The following is an 8,383-nucleotide window of genomic DNA, read 5'->3' as shown; positions in this document are numbered from 1 at the left end:
TTCCGAAGAGTCAACTTGTTTTATCTATTTTTTTTTTTTAGATTTTTCAGGAGCTTGCCAAATTTGAAAACTTCCTGTTGATGTTTTTGTTTTCTTTTCTTAGTTTTTTTAAATTTTAATTTAATTAATTTTTTTTTTTTTTTACCCCTGGTGATATTTCTTACATTTCCTTGGAAACCTTCAAGGCACTCTCCTTTGTAAATTTCTACTTGATTAACCCATGTAACTTTTTATTTCTCATCTCTGTTGGTACACCTTATTTCTGCACTTTTGTGATCTCCACAAATTTTTTTGGTCTTTCTTTTGGATGTATTTCCTCTGGTGAATGATTCTTGAGAACACAAAAAGTTCAAAAATTATTTACAAAACCTTTCACATCACTGTTTGTAATTCCTAGCTTTCATCACAGCTCAGGTCTGATCCTGCCAGGTGCTAGTGCTTCCCACAACCCTGAAATTATTTTATTTCTTATATTTTATATTTAGATCCCTGGAACCCATTTCTCTGATTGGCTGGTTACTTCCAGAATCTTCATTTGAAGAGATATGTCTAGACCAGCTATGTCTTCATTCCTTTCTGGCATTCATTCCTGACTTTCCAAACTGTCTCTACCATGTTTTCTCCCTATTCTTCCCTCAGTCCCTTTTCAGATACCATTTGTGTATTATCTTCTCCTGTTAGAATGTGAGTTCTTGGGAGTAGAAGGACAAACCTGTTGTAGCTCTAACCCCAAAGCAAATAAAATATCTTTAAAAATGACTCTAAACAAATTCTAGAGCAGTAGAAGCCACAAAACGATAGAGCAAAAGAGATTTCCAGCCCAAGACAGCCTGGAAGGCTGACAGAAACGATCTATCACACCTTATTCAGAGCAGGGTGCAGCCCAGCCTTGGCCATGCAGTGTGGCAGGGACAGCACCAGAGCAGGCTTCAGGGCATGGAATCATGGGCAGGAGCTGCAGTTCCCAGATTTCTCAACCCACAAATGCCAAAGACAGCTTCAAAGGTCACTGAAAAAGCTCTTTTACCTGGGTGAGAAGGGAGCAAGTCCCAACTGAGCCCTGAGTCCAGGATGGTGGCAGCCACATGTGGCACAGCATTCATTTTTGGAGCCCTCAGCCTAAAGACCCTGGGGGACTTGAGCTGCTGATCTGGGTCTCAGTTCTGAGTGGCAGCCCTGGTGTGAGGAAGAGCGCTAGTGTGGTGGAGCTGGTGGAGGCTCTGGAGGGGGAATGCTACTCACAGATCCTGGGCAGAAAAGCTTGCAGTTGCTTCCAGACCAGAGCTCAGGCCAGGAGAGGATTGTGCCACCTTAGAGGAATTGAGAACTTACAGGTCTCCAGAGTATACCCTCCATTTGACAAAAGGACTCAAAAGTCAAGTAACTGACTGAGAAAATGCCCAAAAAAAGGGGAAAAAAAATAAGACTATAGAAGGTTACTTTCTGGGCAAACAGGTATTTTCTCCCATCCTTTCAGATGAAGAAGAACAAGGCATACCATCAGAGGAAGATGTGAAAATCAAGGCTTCTGCATCCAAAACCTCCAAAATAAATATTTACTGGTCTCAGGTCATGGAAGAGCTCAAAACAGATTTTGAAAATCAAGTAAGAGAGGTGGAGGAAGAATTGGGAAGAGAAATGAGAGTGATGCAAGAAAATCATGAAAAACAAGTCAACGGCTTTCTAAAGAAGGCCCAAAAAAATGCTGAAGAAAATAACACCTTTAAAAGTAGACTAGCTCAAATGGCAAAAGAGGTCCAAAAAGCCAATGAGGAGAAGAATGCTTTAAAAAGCCGAATTAGCCAAAGAAACAGAAGGGTAGACAAGTGGAATATGCTAGGTACTCAAGAGACAGTAGTCAATGAATATAGCAATCTATTGTTTGATAAACCCAAGGACCCCAGCTTCTGGGATAAGAACTCACTATTTGACAAAAATTGCTGGGAAAACTGGATAAAAGTGTGGCAGAAACTAGGCATAGACCAAAGCCTGACACCATACACAAGAATAAAGTCCAAATGAGTACATGATCTAGGTATAAAGATTGATATGATAAACAAATTAGTGGAGCAACGATTAGTGTATTTATCAGATTTATGGAGAACAGAAGAACTTTTGACTAAGGAAGAGACAGAAAGCATTTTGAAGTGCAAAATGGATAATTTTGATTACATTAAACTGAAAAGTTTTTGCACAATCAAATCCAAAGCAACCAAGATTAGGAGGGAAGCAGAAAACTGGGAAAGAATTTTTGCATCTAGTGTCTGTGATAAAGGCCTTATTTCTAAAATATATAGAGAACTGAGTCAAATGTACAAGAATGAAAGCCATTCCCCAACTGATAAATGGTCAAAGGATATGAACAGGTAGTTTTCAGAGGCAGAAATTAAAGCTATTTATAATCATATGAAAAAATGCTCTAAATCACTATTGATTAGAGAGATACAAATCAAAACAACTTTGAGCTACATCACACCTATCAGATTGGCTAACATGACAGAACAGTTAGATGATAAATTTTGGAGAAGTTGTGGGAGAGTTAGAACACTAATTCATTGCTGGTGTAGCTGTGAGCTGATTCAACAATTCAGGAGAGCAATTTGGAACTATGCCCAAAGGGCAACAAAAATGTACATACCTATAGACCCAACAATATCACTTCTAGGACTTGATCCCCAAGAGATCATAAAAATGGGAAAGGACCCCAAATGTACAAAAATATTTATAGCAGCCTTCTTTGTGGTGGCCAAAAACTGGAAATCAAGGGGATGCACATCAATTGAGGGATGGCTGAATAAATTATGGTATATGAATGTGATGGAATACTATTGTGCTGTAAGAAATGATGAATAGCAAGACTTCAGAGAGGCCTGGAAAGACTTATATGATCTGATGCTGAGTGAAAGGAGCAGAACCAGGAGAACTTTGTGCACAGCAATGACCACAGTGTGTGAGAGTTTTTTCTGGTAGATTTGGAACTTCATTGCAATGCAAGGACTTAAAAAAACTCCCAACAGCCTTTTAAGGCAAAATGCCTTCCATACCCAGAGAAAGAACTTTGGAATTCAATTGCAGAATGCAGCAGATCATTTTCTCTTGCATTACGTTTTGTTTTGTTATATGATTTCTCCCATTCATTTTAATTCTTCTACACAACATGACTATAGTGAAAATGTATTTAATAAAAATGTGTGTATAGAACCTATATAAAACTGTTTGCCTTCTCAAGAATGAAGGGGAGAGATAGAGGGGAGGGAGAGAAAAAATAATCTAAGTTATATGGTAGTGACTGTAGAACACTGTAAACAAATAAAATTAATATAAAAATAAACAGAATTGATGTTCAAAAGCTCACTGAAGAAAATAGCTTTTTAAAAATTAGAATGGAGCAGCTGGAAGCTAATCATGTAATGAGAAATCAAGAAATTATAAAACAAAACCAAAAGAATGAAAAAATAGAAGACAATGTGAAATATCTCATTGGAAAAACAACTGACCTGGAAAATAGATCCAGGAGAGACAATCTAAAAATTATCCAGCTACCTAAAAGCCATGATTGAAAAAAAGAGCCTAGACATCGTCTTTCATGAAATTATCAAGGAAAACTGCCCTGATATTCTAGAACCAGAGGGCAAAATAAATATTAAAAGAATCTACTGATCACCTCCTGAAAGAAATCCCAAAAGGAAAACTCTTAGGAATATTGTAGCCAAGTTCCAGAGTTCCCAGGTAAAGGAGAAAATATTGCAAGCAGCCAGAAAGAAACAATTTGAGTATTGTGGAAATACAATCAGGATAACACAAGGTCTAGCAGCTTCTACATTAAGGGATTGAAGGGCCTAGAATAGGATATTCCAGAAGTCAAAGCAACTAGGATTAAAACCAAGAATCACCTACCCAGCAAAACTGAGTATAATACTTCAGGGGAAGAAGTAGTCATTCAATGAAATAGAAGACTTTCAAGCATTCTTGATGAAAAGAGCAGAGCTGAATAGAAAATCTGACTTTCAAACCCACGAATTAAGAGAAGCATGAAAAGGTAAACAGAAAAGAGAAATCATAAGGGATTTATTAAAGTTGAGTTGTTTACATTCCTACATGGAAAGATAATAACTCTTGAAACTTTTCTCAGTATTTAGGTAGTTGGAGGGATTATATACATATATATATATAGACAGAAGGCACAGGGTGAGTTGAATAGGAAGGGATGATATCTAAAAAAATAAAATCAAGGGATGAGAGAGGAATATATTGGGAGGAGAAAGGGAGAAATGGAATGGGGCAAATTGTCTCATAAAAGAGGCAAGAAAAAGCTTTTTCAATGGAAGGGAAAAGGGGAGAGGTGAGAGGGGAAAAGAGAAGTTTACTCTCATCACATTTGGCTTAAGAAGGAAATAACATACACACTCAATTTGGTATGAAAATCTATCTTTCACTACAGGAAAGTAGGGGAGAAGGGCATAAGTGGAGTGTGGGAGGATGATAGAAGGGAGGGCAAATGGGAGGAGTGAGTAATTAGAAGTAAGCATTTTTGGGGAGGGACAAGGTCAAAAGAAGGAATAGAATAAATGGGGGACAGGATAGGACGGAGGGAAATTCTTTCACAACATGACTATTATGGAAGTCCTTTGCAAAACTACTCATATATAGCCTATATGGAATTGCTTGCCTTCTCAGTGGGGATGGGTGGGGAGGGAGAAAGGAAGAGAAGTTAGAACTCAAAGTTTTAGAAACAAATGTTGAGAATTGTTTTTGAATGCAACTGGGAAATAAGAAATACAGGTAATGGGGTATAGAAATCTATCTTGTCCTACAGGAAAAGAGAGGAGATGTGGATAAGGGAAGGGAGGGGTGTGATAGAAGGGAGGGCAGATTGGGGGAAGGGGTAATCAGAATGTACAGTATCTTGGGGTGGGGGAAGGAAGAGATGGGGAGAAAATTTGGAACTGAAAATCTTGTGGAAATGAATGTTGAAAACTAAAAATAAATTAGTTAATTAAATTAAAATTAGAAAAAGAATGTGAGTTCTCTGAGATCAGGGACTGTCTTTCTTCATTTGTATTCTCAGTCTTAGCACGTGGTAGACATTTAAAAATGTTTGTTGAATTGAATTGAATTTGACTTATTCAAGCACAAGAATTTGATTGATTGTTTTAAAATTGGTTATTTTAAAATAATTATTTATATATCATGTAGGGCCATATGCAGTAAGTTTGTTCTACAGGGGTCTCAGAAATAGTCAAAGAACATGTAAAATATAAATAATTTGCAGAAGGGATAGGACTTCTAGCTGGAGATTACCAATGGAACAACACCCTCTAAATACCTTATTATGTCTGTACCTCTGCTGCCAATGCCATGCTTGTTTTTACTACAGTCAAACTTGAAGGAGCTGGTTTCTTTTATTTAATTTTCTCTGTTTGGGGTCAGGCAGCGCAGTAGAGCAGAAAAAGAAGGCATGGGTTCAAATCCTGATGCTGCCTTGAACTACCAGTGTGACCTTAGGTAATTCATTTGACCTCTTAGGAGATTAGTTTGCTCTTTGTAAAACAGAAGACTTGAAATCAATGGCCTCTAAGGTCACTTCTAGTATTAAACCTATGTTCCTTATGAGAGCTGGAAAAATGGAGGTACAGGAACTCCAAGACTGGAGTTGCCTGCATGGGCCATCTGGAAAAGAATTCACAGACTCAAGCATTGTTGAGGTCAAGGTGGTAAAGATTTATTACACTTTTCAGCAGGCAAGAGTTCTTAGAGAAACTGCAACTTTAGAGGGGTACAGGTAAAGTTTATATAGGATATTATATAGTAAAATATGTGCCTAATATGCTACCTATGTGATTCAGGGTGGGATTCAGGAGTAGTTAAGAGTGGTTAGTCCTTAAAGTAACATGTACTTTTGGTATCTACTGTGCAGGTATTTTACCCAGAGTTCATCAGGAAATAGCCCAAGGGAGGGTCTAAATGGTGGTTTTAGGCTTGCAATGTCACTATGCCAACTAATGCTCAGAACTAAGGAATACCAGGTTGCTCTCATCAATGTCTTCTTAGATAAGATAATTGAAAGGGAGTATACACATGTCTAAGTCTAGGATACAGAAGATTGGTTAATGAGTGGTAAATGTTGTTATAACCCAGTGCACAGCCAGTTCAGCCAGCAAACAGCTGTTCAAGCTAATAAATTCTATAGGTGCAGCTGGCTACTGTAGAAGGAAGGGAGATAGCAGTTGTTGCTGAGGCAGGCTGTGTCCTTGGGCTGGGGAGAAATTGCCTGGGATAGTGTTTTGAAGCTAAGGAGAAATGTAATCTTTAGAGAGAAATGTGATTTTAGGATTGGGGTCCAAGCACATGCACCCAAGTACCCCATCATTCCTATATATGAATTAGGATAGTCTGTAAGAAATTTTAGGTGAACTGTTATTTGAGTTCATATTTGATGCCTTTGAAATTGAAACACTCTTTACTTTGAGTGGCTTTTGCTTTCTCTTGGATGTCTTTGCTTTTTTAAACTAGTTGTAAATGGATATTTTGCAAATCATCCTTGGGCCAGCTGTATTCCTTTTCTCTTAAGTGGTTTCTTTTATCAGGCTATGATTCACTTGTTACCATCAATAAATGTCTCCTGAAGCACTGCCAGTCTAGTCACATGTCAAAGGAGCTCGTCTTAAATAGAAGCATGTAGAAAGGGAGCATTAGTAAGGTTAGTTGTTCTTTTCTATTTTTTTAAAATTTAATTTAATTTAATTATTATTTTTTTTAATGTTCTACAATCACTACCATAAAATTAAGATTTTATCCACCCCACACCTACCCCCCACTACCCCCCTCCCTCCCCATGGCAGCATACAATTCTGTATAGGTTCTATATATACTTTCCTATTGAGTACATTTTCACTATAGTCATGCTATGTAGTCAAACTAAAATAAATGGAAGAAATCATATAACAAATCAAAACATAATACACAAAAACACACACACACACAAACATGATCTGCTACATTCTGCGAATGACTTCCATATTTCTTTCTCTGAGTGTGGGAGGCATTTTGCCTTAGAAAACCACCATTGGGATTTTTTTTTAAATAAGTTCTTGCGTTATTACAAAGTTCCAAGTCTACCAGAAAAACTCTCGCACACTGTGGTCTTTGCTGTGCACAGAGTTCTCCTGGTTCTGCTCCTTTCATCCAGCATCAGATCATATAAGTCCTTCCAGGCCTCTCTGAGGTCTTCTTGTTCATCATTTCTTATGGCGCAATAGTACTCCATTACATTCATATACCATAATTTATTCAGCTATTCCCCAATTGATGGGCATCCCTTTGACTTCCAGTTTTTGGCAACTACAAAGAGTGCTGCTATAAATATTTCTGTACATGTTGGGACCCTTTCCCATTTTTATGATCTCTTGGGGATACAGTCCTAGTAGCAATATTGCTGGGTCAAAGGGTATGCACATTTTTGTAGCCCTTTGGGCATAGTTCTAAACCGTTCTCCAGAACAGTTGGATGAGCTCACAGCTCCACCAACAATGAATTAGTGTTCCAACTCTCCCACATCCTCTCCAGCATTTATCATTTTCTTGTTCTGTCATGTTTGCCAATCTTATAGGTGTGATGTGGTACCTCAGAGTTGTTTTGATTTGCATCTCTCTAACCAATAGTGATTTAGAGCATTTTTTCATATGATTATAGGTATCTTTAATTTCTTCCTCTGAAAATTGCCTGTTCATATCCTTTGACCATTTATCAATTGGGGAATGACTTGTATTCTTGTACATTTGAGTCAGTTCTCTATATATTCTAGAAATGAGGCCTTTATCCCCGAGCTTAGCCGTAAATTTTTTTTCCCAACTTACCACATCCCTCCGAATTTTGGTTGCATTGGGTTTGGTTGTGCAAAAACTTTTCAGTTTAATGTAATCAAAATTATCCATCTTGCATTTCATAATGCTTTCTATCTCTTCTTTAGTAAAAAATTCTTCCCTTCTCCATAAATCTGATAAATACACTATTCCTTGCTCCTCCAGTTTATTCATGGAAAAATATAGAATGCTTCACGAATTTGTGTGTCATCCTTGTGCAGGGGCCATGCTAATCTTCTCTGTATTGGTCCAATTTTAGTATATGTGCTGCCGAAGCGAGCACAGGTTAGTTGTTTTTAAAGCAAGGGCTTAGTAATGGCAGAGGATAATGAGCAAGCTTTCCAACTTTCTTAGAAATCAGAAAGAAGCTAAGGTAAAAGTGAGTGAAAGTCTGAGGTACAAAAACAAAAGTGGATCCAGAGTTGACTTGGCTAATTTTGACTCTGAGGACTCATAGTATAATGGAAAGGTTACTAAATTTGAAGTCGAAAGACATGGGTTCAAATCCTTGCTCTATCATT

The 8,383-nt window shown here is 37.7% G+C and overlaps 1 non-coding gene across 1 annotated transcript; it reads right to left on the bottom strand.

Annotated features, from left to right (window-relative positions):
* Positions 1–8,038: 8,038 nt before the first annotated feature.
* Positions 8,039–8,145, bottom strand: LOC140512980 (U6 spliceosomal RNA). The gene has a single exon (XR_011970027.1). It is a non-coding gene; the product is annotated as a U6 spliceosomal RNA (small nuclear RNA).
* Positions 8,146–8,383: the final 238 nt, after the last annotated feature.

This window comes from Notamacropus eugenii, chromosome 6 (assembly GCF_028372415.1).
Source record: "Notamacropus eugenii isolate mMacEug1 chromosome 6, mMacEug1.pri_v2, whole genome shotgun sequence".
Lineage (NCBI taxonomy): Eukaryota > Metazoa > Chordata > Mammalia > Diprotodontia > Macropodidae > Notamacropus > Notamacropus eugenii.
This window is presented reverse-complemented; position numbering and strand designations above follow the sequence as displayed.